Source organism: Talpa europaea (genome assembly GCF_964194135.1).
Source record: "Talpa europaea genome assembly, chromosome: 3".
NCBI classification, from domain to species: domain Eukaryota; kingdom Metazoa; phylum Chordata; class Mammalia; order Eulipotyphla; family Talpidae; genus Talpa; species Talpa europaea.
Window position 1 is genome coordinate 83974187 of NC_140069.1, and position 22009 is coordinate 83996195.

Genomic DNA, 22009 nt, shown 5'->3' on the forward strand with positions numbered 1-22009 from the left:
CACTATAGTCTACCCCCTCTTATCCCCTAGGTGCTTTATGGCCCAACGTGACAAAATCCTTATGCTGTTGTTTCACACTCTTGAGCCCTTTAACTATCAGCTTCTCTCCTTAGACTTTTTTCCCTGCTTGATTGACTTCATCCCTCAAAGCAAATCAGTTATTTTCTGTGCCGTCTATTTCCCTGGCTGTCCACTTCATAACAGCTATTCTGACTTTGTTCCACCTCTCGATCTTGAATGTACTTTTGCAGCATGTATCTCACTGTTCAGTAACTATTAATTTATCTATGTCTTTCCCATAGACTGCATGGTTGGTCACGTTTTATATAAATTTATATTCCCATCATCAACCATAGACTTGACATGTGGCAGGTAAGACAGGAGTATTTCTTTGAACTACATTAAACTATATTTCCAGGAAGTTTGTTATAAGTGATACTGCCACAGAGTTGAATAGGTAAATTCATTCAGGCTTATTAAGCCAAGGTGAAAATACATAACAAAGGCAAATGAATCTTCCCTTCCCCCCTACCATTGTAGAAAGGTTTGGACTGTTCTAAAAGCAAAGGCAAGGCAAAGCCATTGAAGGGATTTAAGCAGAGGAGTCGCATGGTCCAATTTGCATATTAAAATATATCACTCTGATATGCTTTCATTCTGACACTAAAGAAAGCATTGTTCATGGGAACAGAACCATTTATATCACACACGTTATGCAAAAGTACGTCCACATCATTAAAATATTCTTGGATGATTAAAAAGAGAAATTTAAAGGGGCCAAGTTAGACAAATGAATTATCTTGCCACCTTCATATTCTCCCATATGTGAATTTCCATTTGGAAACTTATAATCTGCCATAAATAATATTTTAGCTAAAACATAGAAATATGTCTTTTTTGTGGCAGAAAAGTTAACGGCACTTCACAAGGTAAACGTATACAATGTCGAAACAAATATGGAGTCTATCTTCCATGAGAAACAAGAAGGCTGGCTCTCTTTGTGCTCAACATTGTCTGAATAATGTAGTTCAAGGAGAATATATTCACCCTGTGGAATTAACTTCAATTGCACATCGGCCAGATGAATAAGAGAGAATGAGAAAAGCAGAAGGTGGAGTTACTTCTGAAGACTAATTCATGTTTTTATAGAAGCCTTCAGGAAATATGGATGTTTTGGTTTTTTTTCCCCCCTCTCTGTTCAAGTTATTAGCAAGGTCTTGAAAGTTTTCAGTTTAGAACTAATCCTGTTCAACAGTCTCAAGTATCAGAGGCTCAGGATTGATCCTATAAATGAAAGACCATTTATATACAATTACAATGAACACTGGCTTATAGTAAATTAGGAAAAACAATGGTTTAATGGGAATTCTCCCTTGATGGGTCCAGAATCAATCTCAGCTAGATAACTTGCACTTTTCTTGGCTCAGTTACAACCCAAAGGTTACTCTACATTTTTTTGTTAAGGGTGATCTGTCCAATTGTGAAATTCACCAACTCATGCAAATTTTCAGGGTCCAGTGAATGCAGTTACTAAACTTACTGGAGAAGAGTTAGCACAACTGAAAGAATAGTGAGTCCTAAACGAGATCTGGAACAAATCTCAGAAACAAATGATGGGCCAGTAATGTTAGACAAGGAAGAGGAAGATTGCAGAGGGCCCTGGCACTAAGTCACCAAGAAATTGACAAGGAAGATAAAGAAGCAGATTTCTGCAGGGCCATTCAACTCAGCATGCAAGATAATTTCAGAAAAACATGTCAACACAAATATCATGCACATCTTACTTCAGGGAAGTTGTGGAAGAGAAGAGAAGCCTATTTTGAAAGCAGCAGCAACAGAATCTACCAGGACAGATTTCACATCTGTCCTGAATCTAGGGGAGAATCTAGGCAAGAATCTAGGGGAGGGGACTCCCTGGTGGCCCAAGGGATTAAGCATCAGCACTATCAAGTAATCCCCAGCTACTGCGGCACGAGTTCGATCCCCGGCCAGGGAGGTGACCCACATGGCGCAGCAGACCTCTCCTGTCTCACCCGCTGCTCCCCTCAGCAGTGTATTTCAGTAGATCTGCATACTCTGCTCCCCACTCTGTCTCTGGTGAATCCTCTCACCCCCCACACCTCTGGCCTACAACATAGCTCTTGTATGTAAAAATAAATAAATCTTTAAAAAAAAAGAATATAGGGGATACTATGAGTGATGAAGACATGCTTCAGGCTGCTGTAACTATGCTTTTAGAAGCTTAGAAATAATTTCAAAACAATGAGAAAAATACCTTTTACAAATCATTTAGATGTCCATACTTTTCTTTCCTTTCTTTTTTTTTTTTTTTAAAGATTTATTTATTTATACAAGCCCCGGGCACAGTCAGAAGCATGGGAGGGTGAGAGAATTCACCAGAGCCAGAGCGGGGAGCAGAACAGGCAGACTGACGAAGTACACTGCTGAGGGGAACATCGGGCGGCAGGAGAGGTCTGTTGCGCCGTGTGGGACCCTCGCCCAGCAGCCGGGGATCGAACCTGCGCTGCGGAGGCTGCAGGCAGCTTCGCAACCCAGTGTTCAACCGCTGCGCCACCGGGGAGGCCCAGTAGATGTTCATACTTTTCAACACGATCCTGTGTGATTACAGTATAGGGTCCATCTGGGTAACAAGTCAAGAAGAACAATGTTCAACAGAGGAAATCAGAATTTCAGAGGGTTTGCAAACAAAAATATGAGAAAGTGGAAAACCATGTCAATTCTAGGATGAAAGAGCGATCCTTCAAATGCTAACCAAAGAGGCATCCAGTTATTATATTTTAAATTAAAAATGAAATGTTTCAAAAAGTACATGATGTCCTAATGATAAATTTGTTGAAAGTCTTAAAAATGTGCAGGGTTCTTTTCATCGTGTCTCATCACCAGGGTTCCAGCAGACTCCTCCAGATGAGGAGGTAAACTGTGGGGTTACAGCCTGACCTCATCTTTCTATCCTGAGGGGAAGAACTGCATAGTGTTCCTGAAGCCACACTTCCTTTCCTAAAGTCACCCCACTCTGTAACCATCTCTGGACAGCCACTTTTCTTGGTCTCTTGCTCACTAGCATTTTGCTGGACTTAGACATTTTTGCTACCACATTGCCTACGATATGTGCACTGATGCGGATTTCAGAATCCTACAGATGTGACGTGGAATTGAGTTTGAAAAATACAAAATCATTCTTCATGTTAAGCTGAACATATATAATTAAACTTTAAATATATCTTACTACATTATGTGTGCAGAAATGTTAACCTAATTTGAGGTGGCTTTTGGTGGCATTCCGGGAGCAGCTGCATGGAGAGGGTCAAGTGTCAGTGAGACAGAGGGCTCTGCTGCTGGTGATATTGGTCATGTTTACCTCTCTGAGTCCTCTTTTGTCATTTATAACATGAGGAGAATATTACTTGCCATACAGCACTGTTAGGAGATTTAGAGATAGTGGATATATAGTGTTTAATACATAAGAGATGTTAAACTAATGAAAACTTTTATTGCTTTCCATTGGTAATTGCCATTTCTGCCTCCCCATGGAGCTAAGCTCTTTCTTATCATGAATGATTAAGTTAGAGTTGCAATATCTTTTTTCTCTTTGGTATATTTATTCTATAATTCATTTGGTTATGCTTTCCTTTCACAACTTTAGTAAGCCTTTCCCAGATATCAGAACTCAAGTTCCAAACTTTCCTTGCAGTGAGGGTATTTTGATTGAGATGCTAAATGGGGCATCCCATTCTGGGGCTCTCATTTTGCTGGTGCAGTTAACATGTAGTGCTGATTTTCCAGTGTTTGCAAAATTGAGTTTCTGAGGAAGAAGCAGCCCAGGTGCTGGCGCTACAAGGTAAGTTCAATTTGGTGTTTGGGAAATCTGATGTTGTGATATTAGGTTTTTGTTCCTTAGTCTTATTCCTTTATCTACATTAATTGATTTCAACCTATATTACATTGTTACGTTAATCAAAATAGTATGGTACTGATGTAAAAACAGGTAATAGATCAATGGAACAGAATCGATATTTCAGAAATAATACTCTACATGGTCAATTAATTTGCAATAAAGGAGGAAGGATACAATGGGGGAAACGATAGTTTCCCTTTCAGTAAATGGTGCTAGGAAACCTGGACACTTACATGTAAAAGAATGAAACTACTATTTAAGCCACATATGAAAATTAACTCAAAATGGATTAAACTATTGCATGAAAGACCAAAAACCATGAAACTCTTAAAACAAGAAATAGGCTATAAGCTCCCTGACAATGGTCTTAAGTTTTTGTTTTTAACTTTCAAAGCAAAATCAACAAAAGCAAAAACCAAAAACAACCAAACAAGTGGGACTAACAAATCAAACTCAAAGCCTATGTAGGGGCCTCCCTGGTGGCTCAGCAGTTGAGCGCTGGGTGGCGAAGCTGCCCGCAGCCTCTGCAGCACCGGTTCGATCCCCAGCTGCTCCCCGGCCACCGGAGGAGGGTCCCACATGGAGTGCAGACCTCTCCTGCCGCCCGCTGCTCCCCTCAGCAGTGTACTTCGGTCCTTCTGCCTGCTCTGCTCCCCGCTCTGGCTCTGGTGAATTCTCCACCCCCACCCATCCCCCGTGCCCCTGACTGTACCCAGTGCTTGTATAAATAAATCTTTCAAATAAATAAAAATAAAAGCCTATGTACAGCTAAGAGAACAAAACGAAAAGGCAATCTATGAAATGGAGAACATATTTGCAAATCATCTATCTTCTTTTATCTACTTATAACTGCTTATATCTACTTATATCCAACATATATAAAGATTTCATACAACTCTACAGCAAAAAAATGCAAACAACCTGATTGAAAAATGGGCAGAGGATCTGAAGACATTTTTCCAAGTAAGATACACAGATGTCAACAGATACATGAAAAAGATAATCCACATCACTAATAAATAGGGAAATGCAAATCAAAAGCACAATGATATATCACCTCACACACGTTGACATGATTGGTGTCAAAAGACAAGATATTGCAAATATTGGTGACAATGTGGAGAAATGGGAACTCTTGTATACTGTTGGTGGGAATGTGAATTGGTGTAACCAGTACAGAAAACAGTAAGGAGGCGCCTCAAAAAATTAAAAATAGAACTAGCATATGACCCAGCAATTCATTTCTGGGTATTTATCTGGAGAAAACAAGAATATTAATTAAAAAATATATGCATCCCAATTTATAGCAGCATTATCTAAAATAGCCAAGATAAAGGAATAAAATAACTGTCCAACAATGGATTAAAGAAGAGTATGTGTGTGTGCATATATGTTCCACATACACACACAATAAAAAACTATTTAGCTGTTAAAAAGAATGAAATCTTGCCATTTGCAACAACACAGATAGACCTTGCAGGCATTATGTTAAATGTAAAATGTCAGATGGAGAAAGACAAATACCCTATGAGCTCACAAATATAGAATCTACACAAAAAACCCAAACTCACTGATACAGAGAACTCACTAGTGATTATCAGAGAAGGGAGGATAAGATGGGTAAAATGGATTAGGGAGGTCAAACGGTTACTTTTCCAGTTACAAATGTTATAGAACTATAATGTATAGCATGGTGACAATAGTTAATACCATACTGTATATATGAAAATTGCTAAAAGAGTAGATCTTAAGAATCCTCATCTGAAGAAAAAAAAATTGTAACTATATGGAGATAAATGTTAACTTGATTTATTGTGGTGATCATCTCATAATATACACAAATATTGAGCTACTATGTTGTATACCTGAAACTAATATTATATGTTAATTATACTTTAGAAAAATTTTAAAATGTTATAAGATAAAAAGAATTCTACACCTATTATCCTATGTTAAGTTCTCCTTTCTATTTATCAAGTTGAAAAAGATTCTAGTGGATTCTGTTTGTTATATTTTATTTTCAAATAAATTTTGATTTGTAATAATTTTAGATTTACTGAAAAGCTGCCAACAATTTGCAAAACTAGAGAATATTCCACAAAAATTATATTCACTTCTTACATAGTTTGGAGGTCCCCAATACCACTCTCAGAGTTGATAATTCACTAAAGGAGTCAAGAAGCTTATTGAAATCTGTTATACTCTCAGTTAGGTTATTACAGCAAGAGGAGACAGATTGAAGGGAGTCAAGGGAAGAGATGCATGGAGCAGAGGCCAGTCAAGTTCAAAACTGCTTCCAGTTGCCCTCTCCTGGAGTTTTGGCAACCCTGTGTGACAATGCACATGAAGTAATGCCAACCAGGGAAGTTCACCTGAGCATTGGTTTGCAAAGGTTTTATTGTCCACACGAACATTGTTAGAGATCTACATGACTGACAACAAACATCCTTTACCTTCTTGGGGGGCCAAGCTACCACTGTGTGACTTGAAGTTCTGATCCCACATCACATTATTAGACTATCTATAGATACTGAAGGTTCCAGGTAAGTACAAACACTTATGTGGGAGGCCACTCTGCCCGCCCCCCCTTTTTGAGGCAAGGTTAAATTCTTTATAGTACACAAATCTTGCAGTAATATTTTAAAGTAATTGTTATGAGATTTTATAGATGAAGTATCTGCGGATATTTTATAGGAAAGAAGTGTAAATTTGCCCTGTGTCTCCAAGACGGTAAGTCATTGAGTCATATTTCAGAACCAGCCCTTACACCAAGCCTATTCTCTTCTTTTGCTACATGGACTCCTACAAGGTGCTGGTCTTACTCTGTGATGGAAGCATTTACCCTGAACTACAAAGTAGACACAAGGCTGGTGATTATTGGCATTCCAATAAACTCTGCTTAGGCATGCACATTTTGGGGATCAGTCTCCAAGTCTGGATTATTCACATGCATATGGTATTTTTAAAAAGGAAATAGCAGTTGATATACAAATGCAAATATCATTAATATACTGCAAAGTTCCTGTAATTTTTGCTGTACTTTTCTTAGGCTTATTTGACTTTCATTCTTTTCTCCCTTGACAAACTAAAGCACTCACGGTTAGTATTTAAGATGTTTCTTGTTCACCTCTTGTCAATAATTAACCCTGATTTTCTACCTCTTTAGATAAGGCCATCAACTTTCCCATGCGTGTGTTTGGGATTTGTACAAGTTCAGAGTTCATTTTTAATTGTCCTTTTGTTTTAGAGAAAACTGGAAATTGTACCATCTCTCTTTGCCTCAGGAGCCAGAAGCTATACTCAAAGGTGTAACAGATGATTCTAGAGGAAGCACAGCTACAGGAGCATGCTTGGTGTTAGGTGGGTTAATTAGTAAGTGCTAAGCCTCCTGCACTGCAGGGAGCTGGTAATGATGAAACTAATGCGGGGGTCAGACAAAAAGAACTAAATATTCTCAGTAATTAAAACAGATTTAAATAAACCTAAGGCGGGAAGACTGGCAGAGAAAATCTACATTACATATTTTCAAAGAGATAGCAATTAAATGAACTCCCACCTTCTGCATTTTAAGATGAGAAAACAGGAGCCTGATGAAGGGTGGCAGGTGCTGTATTATACACAGCATATTATATCATTTACTCTTCACGAAAACCCTGTGCTGGGAATGATTATAGCCTTTCTTTGTAAATGGAGGACTGAAGTTCATAGCAGCTAAGTAACTTACCCAAAGTTACACAATTGCTAAATGATGGAAACAGGATTTCAATTAAGAAAATTTATGTCTATCCATTTATGATGAAGGCCCTTGAAATTCTCCAGCTAGAAGGAACATATCTTAACATGATAAAAGCCATATACGACAAACCCATGGCCAATATTATTCTCAATGGTGAAAAGCTGAAGGCCTTTCCTTTAAGATCAGGAACAAGACAAAGATGTCCTCTCTCACCAGTGCTCTTCAATATAATATTGGAGGTCCTAGCCAGGGCAATAAGACAAGAGAAAGACATACAAGGAATTGAGATAGGGAAAGAAGTAGTAAAACTATCAGTATTTGCAGATGATATGATAATATACATAGAGAACCCTAAAAACTCCACAGAAAAACTAATCAAAATAATCAACCAGTTGAGTAAAGTAGCAGGATACAAAATCAACACAAAAATCAGTAGCCTTCCTATAAACAATCAGTCTGAAGAAGAAGAAATCAAGAAAACCATCCCTTTTATAATTGGAACAAAAAAAAAATCAAATACTTGGGAATAAACCTAACAAAAGAGGTGAAAGACCTATACAAAGAAAATTATAAAACACTGTTAAAAGAAATAGAAGACACAAAGAAATGGGAAACAGCCCCAGCTCATGGATTGGAAGAATTAACATTAAAATGTCCATCTTACCAAAAGCAATACACAGATTCAACACTATTCCAATAAAAATCTCAATGAACATTCTCCAAAGAAATAGAACAAATACTGATGAAATTCGTATAGAACCACAAAAACCATGAACAGCCAAAGCCCTACTGATGAAAACAAAGGAGAAAGGAGGTATCACTCTTCCAAACTTCAAGCTATACTACAAAGCCATAATAATTAAAACAGTTTGGTATTGGAACCGAATAGAGCGCACAGAAAGAAAACCACACTTATATGGACAACTGATCTTTGACAAAGAAGGAAAGAACATGAAATGGAACATGGACAGTTTGTTCAATAAATGATACTGGGAAAACTGGACCACCATATGCAAAAAAATGAAACTAGACTACTACCTCTCACTATGCACAAAAATCAACTCAAAATGGATAAAAGAACTGGACATAAGACCTGAAACCATAAAATATATAGAAGAAAATATAGGTAAAACACTACAAGGCATACATTGCATTAACATCTTTAAAGACTCATCACCCAAAGCAAAGAAAGTCAAGTAAAACAATATACAGCTGGGATTACATCAAACTGAAAAGATTCTGTACAGCCAAAGAGACATTAACCAAAACAGAGAGATACCCCACTGATTAGGAAAAAATCTTTGCACTCTATTCAACTGATAAGAGACTGATCACAAAGATATACAAAGAACTCACATGACTCAACAAAAACAAAATAAACAATCCAGTCAAGAAATGGGCAGAAGAACTTAAAAAACATTTCTCCAAAGAGGAAATGCAAATGGCCAACAGGCATATGAAAAAATGTTCAATATCCCTGATAATCAGGGAAATGCAAATTAAAACCACATTGAGATACTACCCTACACCAGTAAGAATGGCACATATCAAAAAAACAAGCAACAACAAATGTTGGCGAGGATGTGGTGAAAAAGGAACTCTCCTACTTTGCTGGTGGGAGTGCAAACTGGTCCAACCACTATGGAAAGCTGTCTGGAGATTCCTCAACCTGCTAAAAATGGAGTTACCCGGCAATTACACTCCTAGGGATCTACCCAAAGGACATAAAAACATTGATTCAAAAGAACACCTGTACACCTATGTTTATTGCAGCACTATTTACAATAGGTAAAACCTGGAAACAACCCAAATGCTCAAAAATAGATGACTGGATCAAGAAGATGTGGCACATACACACAATGGAATATTATTCAGCAATCAAAAAAGATAAACTCATGCCATTTGCAGCAATGTGGATGGAGCTAGAAGGAATTATGTTCAGTGAAATAAGCCAGAAGGAAAAAGAAAAATATCAGATGGTTTCACTTATAGCAGGAATATAGGGGAACCAAATAAGATATCAGTGTAAAAAAAAATAACAGCACAAAACATAAGAAAGCAAAAATGGACAATTATAAATCAGAGACATACTGCGGGGCAGGAGGAGGGAGGAGCACAGGGCACTGAGGTTATTGAGCATAGGTGCATTGGTGAAGGAAACTCTATGGGGACTACACCTGAGGGGGTGAGGGGAAGCAAATATTGTTTAAAAATGAACACTGATGTTAAAAATAAAAAATAATAAACATATCAATAAAAAATTGAACACATATGTAGTTGTGTATTATAAATTTGCTTATATATCTATTTTTATACATCTAATTTTCTTTTTTTTTTTTTAATTTATTTATTTATACAAGCACTGGGTATAGTCAGAAATGTGGAAAGGTGAGAGAATTTGCCAGAGCCAGAGCGGGGAGCAGAACAGACAGAAGGACCGAAGTACACTGCTGAGGGGAGCAGTGGGTGGCAGGAGAGGTCTGCGCGCCATGTGGGACCCTCCTCCGGTGGCCGGGGAGCAGCCGGGGATTGAACCGGTGCTGCAGAGGCTGCAGGCAGCTTCGCAACCCAGCGCTCAACCACTGCACCACAGGGGAGGCCCTATACATCTAATTTTCTGTCATATACCTTCACACAGCTAAATTATTACAAGCATAAAAGAATAATTTTTATTAGGAGAAAAACACAATAGCCACAGCATTCTTTTGAAACCAAGAGTATAGATAGAGGGCCTCCCCGGTGGCGCAGTGGTTGAGCTCTGGGTTGCGAAGCTGCCCGCAGCCTCTGCAGCGCCGGTTCAATCTCCGGCTGCTCCCCGGCCACCAGAGGAGGGTCCCACATGGCGCGCAGACCTCCTACCCGCTGCTCCCCTCAGCAGTGTACTTTGGTCCTTCTGCCTGTTCTGCTCCCTGCTCTGGCTCTGGTGAATTCTCTCACCCTCCTGCGCTTTTGACTGTACCCAGTGCTTGTACAAATAAACAAACAAACAAACAAATAAATAAAATCTTAAAAAAAACCCAAAAGTATAGATAGATGAGAAAGTTTGATATTGTTGGAGGAGGTATGGGTCATAGAAATTGATAATTTCTATGAAATATAGTTCAGGTGTTAATGAAAATCAACATATGATTCTAGGAACTCTTATTTATTTCAAAACTAAGTTTACTTCTATATTTCTATTTAGTAGTTTACCTGTTTTTTAAGTTCACAGAACAAGGCAAAGAAATTTCCTACTGCAACCATTAGTATGCATGTTACCAGTGAAAAGTCAGCTGGAACATTCATTATCTGAAATGCTACTGCAGGGACCCGGTAAGAACAATCCTGCCAGAGTTTACAGAAAACTTTTTTCCAGACTTCAAAGGGCTTTACAACTTTATTTCCACAAGGAGGCCTAGAGCTTCTGAGTAGCTTCAGGGCAGTATGAGATGATGTTCAAATAAAGGGCAAGAGGAGAGAAGAGAAGAAAGCATCAAAAGAACTTTAGTGAGCTACAGCGCAGAGGCTAAGACTAAAAGGGCATCTCTGCAATAAAGACACCTTCCCAGGGAAAAATGAGGGAAAGCACGTCAGATCTAAAAGGGCACAAGAGTGAAAGAATTGAAGTTACTGTTTCCAGGCTGAGCTTACTTTTTCCCATGAATAACTCAGGGCCTAATCCTGCCAACAAGAATACCACAGGGGAATGCTTCACTGCATGCCTGATGGAGCTGGAAGGTGGATGGGGATGGCAAGAGCGATAACTAGTGGGGAGAAGCCCATGGAAAAGAGTAACTGAGGAAGGTGCCACTAAGTTTTGCGACTGGATAAACCATTTAAAGGCTCCTGGATGTACCAAAGAATTAGCAATTGCTACATCATGATGGTGTCCCCTTGGGAGGGTCTCTTTATTATAAAAATTAGCAAAAGAAAAAAAAGTACAAACGAGGGCTGCTTCCTCAAGAAAGAAGAGGCACTGTTTGTATCATCAAAAATAGACTAAAATAATAAGAAATATATTTGCAGAAATATAGTTCTATGATTGCAACTGAAAGTCTTCTGGAAGTCTACAGCTTTGCTTTAAAAGGTTAATAGGGCCTCCCTGGTGGCACAAGGGGTTAAGCACGGCACTATGAAGCAATCCACAGCCTCTGCAGCACGAGTTCAATCCCTAGCCGGCCAGGGAGCAACCCACATGGCGCAGCAGACCTCTCCTGGCTCACCCGCTGCTCCCCTCAGCAGTGTTATTTCAGTCAGTCTGCCTGTTCTGTTCCCCACTCGGTCTCTGGTGAATCCTCTCACCCCCTGCATCTCAGGCCTGTACCCCAGCTCTTGTATGCATAAATAAATAAATTTAAAAAAAAATAAAAGATTAAAAGTGCTATCTGCTCTGAAAATACTCAACATGGAGAAACAGGGCTCTTCAGGTATCCCTGGTGGACATTTAAACGGGTACAGCCTGTTTTGGAGGCTGAAAAACTTGAATGCACAGACCCTTGACCACTCCATCCCATCCCGCTCCTACTTGTAAGGAACATGGGCAGGGATATTTATCATAGTATTTGCTTAGGGGGCAGGGATTTGGAGGCACTAGAGCTGTCCATCACTGGGGCAACAGCTCAGAGTGATCTGGAGAGGCAGGAGGGTGTGCCCTGCATCAGTCAGAAGTAATAAACTCTATGTACAATGAGCAACAACGCAGATGAGTGTAACAAACAGTTTGAGTAAAAACAAAAAGATTGATCTCTATAGTGCAAAGCATTCATGTAGATCAAGAAAGAGAACAAGCTCTATAGTGTAGGTCTGCTAGACTTAAGCGGCCTGTTCAGCCACCATTTTTACCACCTGCAGTTCTGCATTCCTATACAGGGTCAGAACTGCCTGGTCAATCAGTCATAGGAACCAAACCTTACAAAGTGCCTTTCAAATCAACCAAGAGCAGAAAGCTGGTTCACCCTGGGAAGCTATGCATCACAAGTTATGACCAGGAATGCCCAGGGGGCCGATGACAGATGTATGACAAGGCACCCCAGAAGCTGATCAGTGGAATGCCTTGTTGATAAGATTACAACCATGGCTGGGATATGGTTTCGACTGCAACACTTGGTTGTCAAGCAGGTAAGAATTCTCTGGTCAGCAGATTCATGTCCCCCCAAAGCCCTAGCATATTCTTTAGTATCACCCATCTTTTTCTCTTTGTCTTCCTTCCCCACGTAACTGATGCTGTATGATTATTCTATCAATAAAAGGGCCAGGATCTTGCTCTTTAGCAACATCCTGCTTTGTACAGCCTGCTCCATGACTCCCGTGTCTTTATTAGTGTGGTGGTGTTGATACAATGCTATAGTGCAAAAGAAATATCTCTATTTTAACTTATTCAGTCAAACACATTAAACAGGGATATGTGTACATCACAATATAATACTATATATATGCTTCTCTCACTATATATATATTTTCAGACACATAAGCTTCCAAAAGCACATTGGAGTCATTATCAATGTGAGAGGAGGAAATGGGAGTAGGAATTGAATATAAATGGGAGAAATAATCAATTAAGATAAAACAAGTAAGAGGGACTAAAGTTGCAAAGAATGCTCCACAAAAGGGCAAGTTTGATCATACAATTTCTCTACTTGTGGAGTGATGAGGAAGATGGTGAGAGAGAGGAGAAAAAACTACTCTCCTGCCCCAAATCCTTGACTCCAAAGTGTGAACTGAATAAAGTCATTGCTTTTTAGTCAGGTATTAAATGCCTTTCACCATCTGTTCCAAACTTGACTTTCCACTCCTTTTCCCTACAGTTCACACTTCAACCTACTGAAAGTAGCCAGGCCCTGCTGTCTGTTCTCTGCCTCGCCTTTCTCAGAGAATATTGCCCATGTTAGCTGCCATGCACTGGATCTGTATTGCCTGGGACTGGACAAGAGCTTTAACATTCTGATGTCTGACTCCCTGAGCATGCCAACGGGGAGGCATCACTACACACTTCTAAAGATTCTAAGATAAATGGGAGCTCTGACAGCCTGGATGCAGATCAGGAGACTTCACTGTTCCGCCAATTAGAACCCCTTAGTGTCACCTCAGCCTACATCGGGCACCATGTCTACACCTTCCTTCAAAGTCTTCTCAAATGCTAACTCTGCCTTGAAGCACTTCCTGGTGACTCCAAGCAGATGTGCTTTCTCCTCATGTGAACCCCATATTGTCTGACATATAACTCACCAAAACCCTTGCTGTACTCTATCTAATTTTGCATGGAATTGTATTATTTTGACTTTCAGATGGTACATTCTCAAGGACAGAAACTCTGTTTCATTTTCCATTTTAGTCCATACACATTTTTTGGGGGCGTGTATGTCAAACTTAAATTGCTTTGGAATATGGACATATGTTAATAGAGACATTCAAATCTAAATCTCTGAAAGCAGTGGCACGATCACCCAACAAGAAACTCTGAGAAGTGGGGCAGGCAGCTTAGTTGCTGTCTGGGGCGACAGTTTCAAGTGTATTGAGCAGAATCCAGAGGACCCCGTCCATCTGTCTGATTCTGTATATTTGACCAACAGCCTTACATTCCAATATTAGAATTCAGATTTGAAGTCTGTCACCCCAGCAGAGATGACACAGGTGACAATGACTGATGTTCAGACCCTCCTGAGTTGAGTTTTGTTAAAGAATGAATGTGTGTCTGTGTTTGTGTGGTGCACTTGGGAGGGATGGGGAGACTCGAAGGAAGAGAATGGAAGAGGGAATGTAGGGCTCCCAGAGGGCAAAGTAAACATACTTCACTATTTTGGAAAGAGTTGCCCTGGAGAGGAGGGTTGAAATTAGGGAGAGTGATTTAGAATCTCTGTAGAAGGAAAATCAGACTGAAATTCAGAGGCCTGTTTCTGTGTTTAAGAAGTTGTTTATCACTTCTCAGCCTTTTGGCTAAGATCAAGTGTAAGACGTTGTTTATTTTAAAGCTTTACAGAGATTGATAAAGACCATTTATTAATCAGAGCTAACTGAGAAATAGACATGGGAATAAGGTAGAGAACTTATTTGTTTTATTGCTGATGAAAACCAAATTGAATGTGGCTCCTCTGTGGGACAGCTAAACCCTCTGCCCTAAGGCACTTACTCCAGGCCTCCCTCAGAGGGCAGAGCTCAGCCTTCTGAATGCACTGTGTGGTGCTGAAAAGTCTACAAATCAGAAAGGCAGGCAGGCTTCCAAAGAGGAGAAATTTGCTGGGCCAAATGTTCACATTCATTCTTCCCTACTCCACCTATTAGATGCAGCATTCCTGTTTCCTCTAGAACAGAGAAAGCCTTGGAGAAGAGGCCAGGAAAAAGCCTCGGCTTGGACACAGGAGAGGAAGGAAAAGGGCAATATCATTAGTAAAACAGATTCCTCTGCTCCATCTCTTTGACATTTCACCACATTTTTTTTTCTACATGACATGGCAGTGATGAAGCCAGCTGAGGGCATGATAGATTATTTGATATATTATTAATGAGAGAAGACATAATTCTTGCCCGTAAGGAGCTTGATTTTAACTGAGTTAAAACTGAAACACACGGATGTCACAAACAGAACTATTTTTTAAAACCTGACTGAACAATGACGCTAGTTAGCCATTCATTGCCTTTCAGCTCTGATTTCAGCCTTCATTTTCTCCTCCGTCAATATAGGCCTTAACATTATCTCTCCCTTGCCAGTTGGCCTAAGAACCTCAGAGGCACACTGGAGAAGAAAGGAATTTGTGTCTTCCTGGCAGTGGAGCGCTCCTGGAAACAGTGCCTGCAATGGGAAGGATTTCCGACACCCGGCACTCCAGCTGGAGTCAGCCGCCAGCAGCCTATGGAATTTCTCTGTGGGCAGCCTTTCTCAGCATCACCCCAGGAGGCTTGGCGCCGAGAGTCACCCACTGGCAACATCCATGGATGACTTTCCCACACACTTTCAGCAAACACAGTCTCAGGAAACTTTGCTGCCATCCTGTGAACCTTGGCTGGACTCTCTCCAATAAGGTCTTAGGCCGCAGTGGTACCTCTTCCAAGTCTGTCCCTTCCTTGGATGCAATGTCTCAGCCCGGGAGCAGTGGCTACACCAACACCTGCTCTTTCCATAGTCTGTAACGTTCTTTTTATTCCCTATCAGCCAATCCTGTTAATTACTGTTAACAGTTAATAATATTTTATATTAACTTTTACCTATTAAAATTACTCAGTGGGTTCTATTTCCTGATTGGACCCTAAATAATGTAACCATATAATAGTAATTTTAAAACTATGATCCAGGGAATTTTTTTTTTTTAAGATTTATTTATTTATTTATTTATTTATATAAGCACTGGGTACAGTGAGAAGCACAGGAGGGTGAGAGAATTCACCAGAGCCAGAGCAGGGAGCAGAACAGGCAGACTGACGAAATACACTGCTGAGGGGAGCAGCGGGCACGGCAGGAGAGGTCTGCGCGCCATGTGGGACACTTGCCCAGTGGCCGGGGATAGAACCGGCGCTGCAGAGGCTGTGGGCAATTTCGCAATGCAGCGCTCAACCACTGTGCCACCAGGGGAGGCCCGATCCAGGGAATATTAATGAAGAAAAAAATCCCTTTTTAATATTTGACAAGCAGGTCATTTTTTTCACCATAGTTTCTGAACTCTCAGAAAGGTAATTCAAAGCAGCATTTTCCATTAGCGTTTTGTTAAGCCATTTAATTCGATAACAACAAGGCATGTTCTCTAAACTCTCAAGAGGTTTTGATCATGAAATGGAAATATGATTTGATAGTGTCACCAACTTTCAAACGTTTCAGTAAAAGAACTGAAAGATGCTAGATCTATGTCAATAAAACCAGTGATGAGGATTTGATTTAAATCTGCTTAAAACATTGCCTGAACAACTAAGAATGGCTTATGATAATGTTTGCTTTCATCTTGACAATCTGCCTATTTGTGGCTAAAAACCTCAGGAGAAGCAGGGTCAAGCACCGTTGGTAACCGAGACACTGGAATGTTCAAATACTATCAGAATGGGTCGTTTGAGACATACCTGAGGAATTTTCTTGGTAGCTGGCCATCTCTGAAGTTTAGCTCCATTCTCAGTAATTTGGTTTTAGGAAAGCTTAGATTTATCACATATGACTTCCTGCTGGATTTCATGAACATGCTCTCAAACACTGTTGCAGATTCCAAAAAGGATACATATTTGAACATCATTTTTTATGGAGAGATGAAACAAACCAAGGTTCTCTCAATTTCTCTCTCTCATTAAAGCAATCATCTCACTTTCAAGTCTGATCATCACAAAATTTACTACCTGCGGGCTAACTTAATGAAAGTAAATTTTATGAATGGTAGGAAGTCCAGAGGTCTGAATCCCATTCTAAACTCTGCAACAGGCTGCTTGCATGATCTCCGACTGACTGACTCTATGAATCTCTCCTGGTCTCAGTTACATGATGTGTAAGTAAAGGGGCTGAATCATCAATTTCTGCCAGTGTTCTAAAGACTGTGAAGAGAAGAACTTCCTCTAAGTTCTTTATTTTTTTTTTTCAAAGATTCATTTATTTATGCATACAAGAGCTGGGGTACAGGCCAGAGGTGTGTGTGTGGGGGGGGGGGGTGAGAGGATTCACCAGAGACAGAGTGGGGAACAGAACAGGCAGATCAACTGAAATACACTGCTGAGGGGAGCAGCGGGCAAGTCAGGAGAGGTCTGCTGCACCATGATGGTAGCTTCCTGGCCAGGGATCGAACTCATGCTGCAGTGGCTGTGGATAGTTATTCATAGGTTGCATCTTAACCCCTTGCACCACCAGGGAGGCTCCCCTTTAAGTTCTTAACTTACCTCTGATTCAGACTCTACTCCTTCCACTTATACATTCTTATTCTTTTACTCTCCCACAGCTAATTTTCAAACATTGTTAATACCACACACTCAAAAGTCACTAGTGCATTGTTCCCCAGGGTGATGTTGGGTGATCTGCCTAGTTTTCTCCTGGTTCTACTGATTTCTCTCTCTTGCTAGAACAATCATCTCATTTCCAAGTCTGATCATCAAAAAATTTACTACCTGCCGGCACATGTCTCTTTATTACATTGTTTACTTTCCATGCACTTAAGTTTCATCTCCTAAATTGAAGTATACCTTTTTTCCCCATCATGATCCTGAGGAGAAGCCTAAGAACATAGCATGATGCCTTTTTATGATGATTGCGACATACTCTTCTTAAAGATGGATGAAAATAATGAAAGAGTAAAAACCAAGTCTTTATCATTCTGAATGCTTTCCCTAAGGAAAGTAGAATCAGAGAAAGATTGGTAATATTTTTTCCTCATTTATTTGTTTTAACCTTAAAACACTGAAAAATATAGCAGGAAATGAGGTGGGAAATAATTCTGTACTCTTTCCTGTCCTGTTCCCTAGAATGTTGACAGTTCAGTGCATAATTTCAGAATCTTTCCATTGATATAGATAGGTAAATAGATCTACCTAGTGATTCTAATGGAGCAAAGGTTACAGGTCCACTCCATTACTAGAAAGACACAGACATCACTCCTACAAGTCAATTGGGAATATACACAGAATATGAAACAAACAGGTAAGAACAATTCTTAATTTTACCCAAGTTGTTGCCCTATACATTCAGAATCTGCGCATAGTGGACATGTGGAAGACCTTCCTCACTCCAGTTTCCTTCTCACTCACCCCCTCAGATGCCCCTTTCTCTCTCACAGGCTGTGGAGGCCTCACTGTCCTGAGAGGTTCTCTGGGCTGTGGGACTGCCTCCTTCCTGGAAGGCCCTGAGAGAGCCTTCCTGGAAATGAGGTGTCTTTTCAATTCTTCACAATGGAATAGCTATTGCACAACTCTATCTAATATTGTAGATAATTAATTTGCATTCCCTGAAAATCCATCCTCTTTCACGGATCCATCAAGCCTTTACAATCATTCTATTTCTCATTTTATCTAGAAACTCTTTTCTTATTTTACACCCTCATTCTGGATTTGTTAAGTGAAGAACATGTAAAAAGCTTTAATGCTTATAATTGTTAACTTGCCCATTATATTCAATAAAAAAAATGGACAGAAGAACTAGACACATAGATCAATAGGACAGACGAGTCATGCAGGAATAAACTCTGCATTTACAGTCAACTAATATTTGATAAGGTGCTAAGATTGCTCAATGAGGAAAGAGTGGTATCTTCAACAAAAGATGCTGGGAGAACTGGATAGCCACATGCAGAAAAATACAATTAGACCACTGCCTCATATTAAAAAGTTAACTCAAAATGAATTAAAGACTTGATACCATAAAACTTCCAGAAGTCAAGTTTTTATGCCAAGAAATTCTTTAACAATGATCTCGGTGATGATTTTTTTAGGTATGACACAAAAGCACAAGAAACAAAAGGACATATCACCAAGTGGGACTACATCAAACTAAAAAACTTTTGCGCAGCAAAATAAAAAGTGAAAGGGCAACCCACAGAATGGAAGAAATTATTTTCAAATCACATTTTTTAAAAGATTTATTTTATTTATGCATATGAGAGCTGGGGTGTAGGTCAGAAGTGGTGGTGAGAGGATTCACCAGAGACAGCAGGGAGCAGAACAGGCAGATCTACTGAAATACACTGCTGAGGAGAGAAGTGGGCAAGACAGGAGAGGTCTGCCCCACCATGTGGGTCAGCTTGCTTGGTAGTGCTGAGACTTAACCCCTTGTGCCACCAGAGAGGCCCTCAAATCATATTTTGAGTAGGGGTTAGTATAAAAAATGTATAAAGAACTCATGCAGATCAATACCAAAAGGTCAAAAGTACCTAAAGAGAAGTCCAGAATTTTGCAGTCTTTGCTTTATTGTCATTAAATTTCCATTTTATCAACAGGGAAATGCAAATCAAAACACACAAAGAGAGATGGTAGTTAACAGTTAGAATGGCTATCAACAGGAAAATAAGAAACAACGTGTTCATTTCTGGGTATATATTCAAATGAAGCAAAAACAGGGTATCAAAGAGATTACCCCCCCACCATGTTCACTGCAGCATTATTCACAATAGTCAAGATAGTTTCCCTAAGTGTCCAGTGATAGATAAATAAGATGTGATATATTTTATTATATATATTCTCTATACATCATGTTAAAGATATTTACATCTAAGTCACATAATATATAATATGTAGAGTATTACTCAGTCTTAAGAAGGGGCTTCTTGCCATTTACAGCAATATGAAACTTGAAGACATTATACTAAGTAAGTTAAATCAAAAAAGACAAATATTATATGATAGCACTTATATGTGGAATCTCAAAAGTCAAAATCATAAAAACAGCAGAATGGATGTTATCAGGAATTGGGAGGTGGAGAAATTGGAGAGATTTAGTTAGGGCAGAAACTTACAACCAGTAGAAGAAAAGTCCTGAAAAGCTAATGTGCAACATAATAATTATAGATAAGAAGACTGTGTTATACACTTCAAAGCTGCTAGGAGACTAGGAGACTAGATCTTAATTGCTCTCACCACAAAATGAAATAACTGTATGCTGTGATCAAGATGTTAGGGGATGCCACAGCTGTTATTATGTTGCAGCATATAAATGGATCAAATCAACACCTTGTACACCTTGAACTTACACAATATTATATGTCAATTATACCTCAAAATAAATTTAAAAGAAAAAAGCTATAGCTCAACGTGCATTTTTACTAAAGGCAGAGAAGAAACTGCTGACATATCTACCTAGAAAAAGATTTTAAAATTTCCTGTCACACTAGAGAGTGATTTTGTTGGAGGAAGATATGTGCTTTTTCTCAATTTTGTTATTTTCCCCAATACTGATACAGTTCATTACATCATTTTTGTAAAAGATTAAATGATCCAGAAATGTATAATATGGACAGTCAATATGCCTCATAATATTATTTCTTAAGAATTTTGCAGGCTTTACCTTATTGTCATTTAGGTTCCATTGTTTTGCTTGTTGAGAGGTCTGTTACCATTCTAATTTCTCATCCTGTGTTTATTGTAACACTGTTTATAATAGGTAAATCCTGGAAACAACCCAAAAGCCCAAAAAGAGATGACTGGATCAAGAAGATGTGGTATATATACACAATGGAATACTATTCAGCAATCAAAAAGATAAACTCATGCTATTTGCAGCAGCATAGAGGGAGCTAGAAGGAATTACGCTCAGTGAAATCAGTCAGAAGGAAAAAGAAAAATATCAGATGATTTCACTTATAGGAGGTATAGAAGGGAACCAAATAAGACATCAGGGGAAAAAATAATACAAAACACAATACAACAAAGCAAAACAGACAATTATAAATCAGAGACATACTGCAGGGGAGGAGAAGGGAGAGGGAACAGAGGGAGGGTGGGAGGAGCACAGGGGACTGAGGTAATGGTGCACAGGTGCATTGGTGAAAGAAATTCTATGGGGACTATACGTGCGGGCAGTGGGGAGAAGCAAACATCATTTAAAAATGAACAATGATGTAAAATATATATAAATAAAAAATAATTTATCATCCTTTGTGAATACTGAGGAGGATGAATTTGTTTAAAAGCAGCTTATGCAGATCATGAAGATAATTTACACAGAAGAGTTTCAAGTGTATATTGAATGATGATAGCATTAAAGTTAAGTGTCTTTCAAAGTGACTCCTTTGAAAGAAACAAAATTAATTGGATGGATGAACACCAAGCCAGCGCATTTCCTCCTGGGCATGTAATACCCTTATGTCCAGTGATGACTTCCTAAGTTGCACTCACAATATGTAGACAGGGACATTTGGAACCACATTGTACCATTTATCACAAATGGAAAAGAAATGAGTAAACGAAATTAGACCAACTAGCATAACTGATTTTTAAAATGTGCTTTCTTAATTATTTCTTGCACATAGCATTACAGATTTCAAACCCAGATCAAATGCTTATTTTTTAGGAAATACCTACTAAGGGTCAAGGTATCTTCTTGATGCAGATCACACAGAAAGTAGGATATAAGTGATCAGAATCTTCACAGAGCTTATCTTCTTTCATTTGTGTTTCTCAGATGGCACTCTCTACATTTTTGTTATTTGTGAACATTTCACTATCCCACAGTGATTTGTTTGATGCTGCCTTCATTTTACAATTTTTCAGTGTTTTTTCTACAGCACTTATCTTAGTGCTTAACAGCTACGATTGGTCAATCAATGTATGTTGAATCAATGAATGAATGACTTTTCCTAGCAAGCTTTGCTAAAGTATCCAGCAAGCTTCTCTCCTATTAAATTGGTGGAAACAAATTTAATTATTATGTCTTGGAGTCATATTAAGAAATTGGCACCAAAGAAACCATTAAAGTGGAATGACAGTGCAAAAAT

At 39.1% G+C, this 22009-nt stretch overlaps 1 pseudogene across 1 annotated transcript; it reads left to right on the plus strand.

The window, feature by feature from the left end:
• Window positions 1-956: 956 nt before the first annotated feature.
• LOC311168871 (ataxin-3-like) lies at window positions 957-15646 on the plus strand (annotated as a pseudogene). The gene is made up of 4 exons: window positions 957-1864; window positions 1962-1975; window positions 2185-2295; window positions 15395-15646. The product of its transcript is annotated as an ataxin-3-like (transcript).
• The last annotated feature ends 6363 nt before the right edge of the window (window positions 15647-22009 follow it).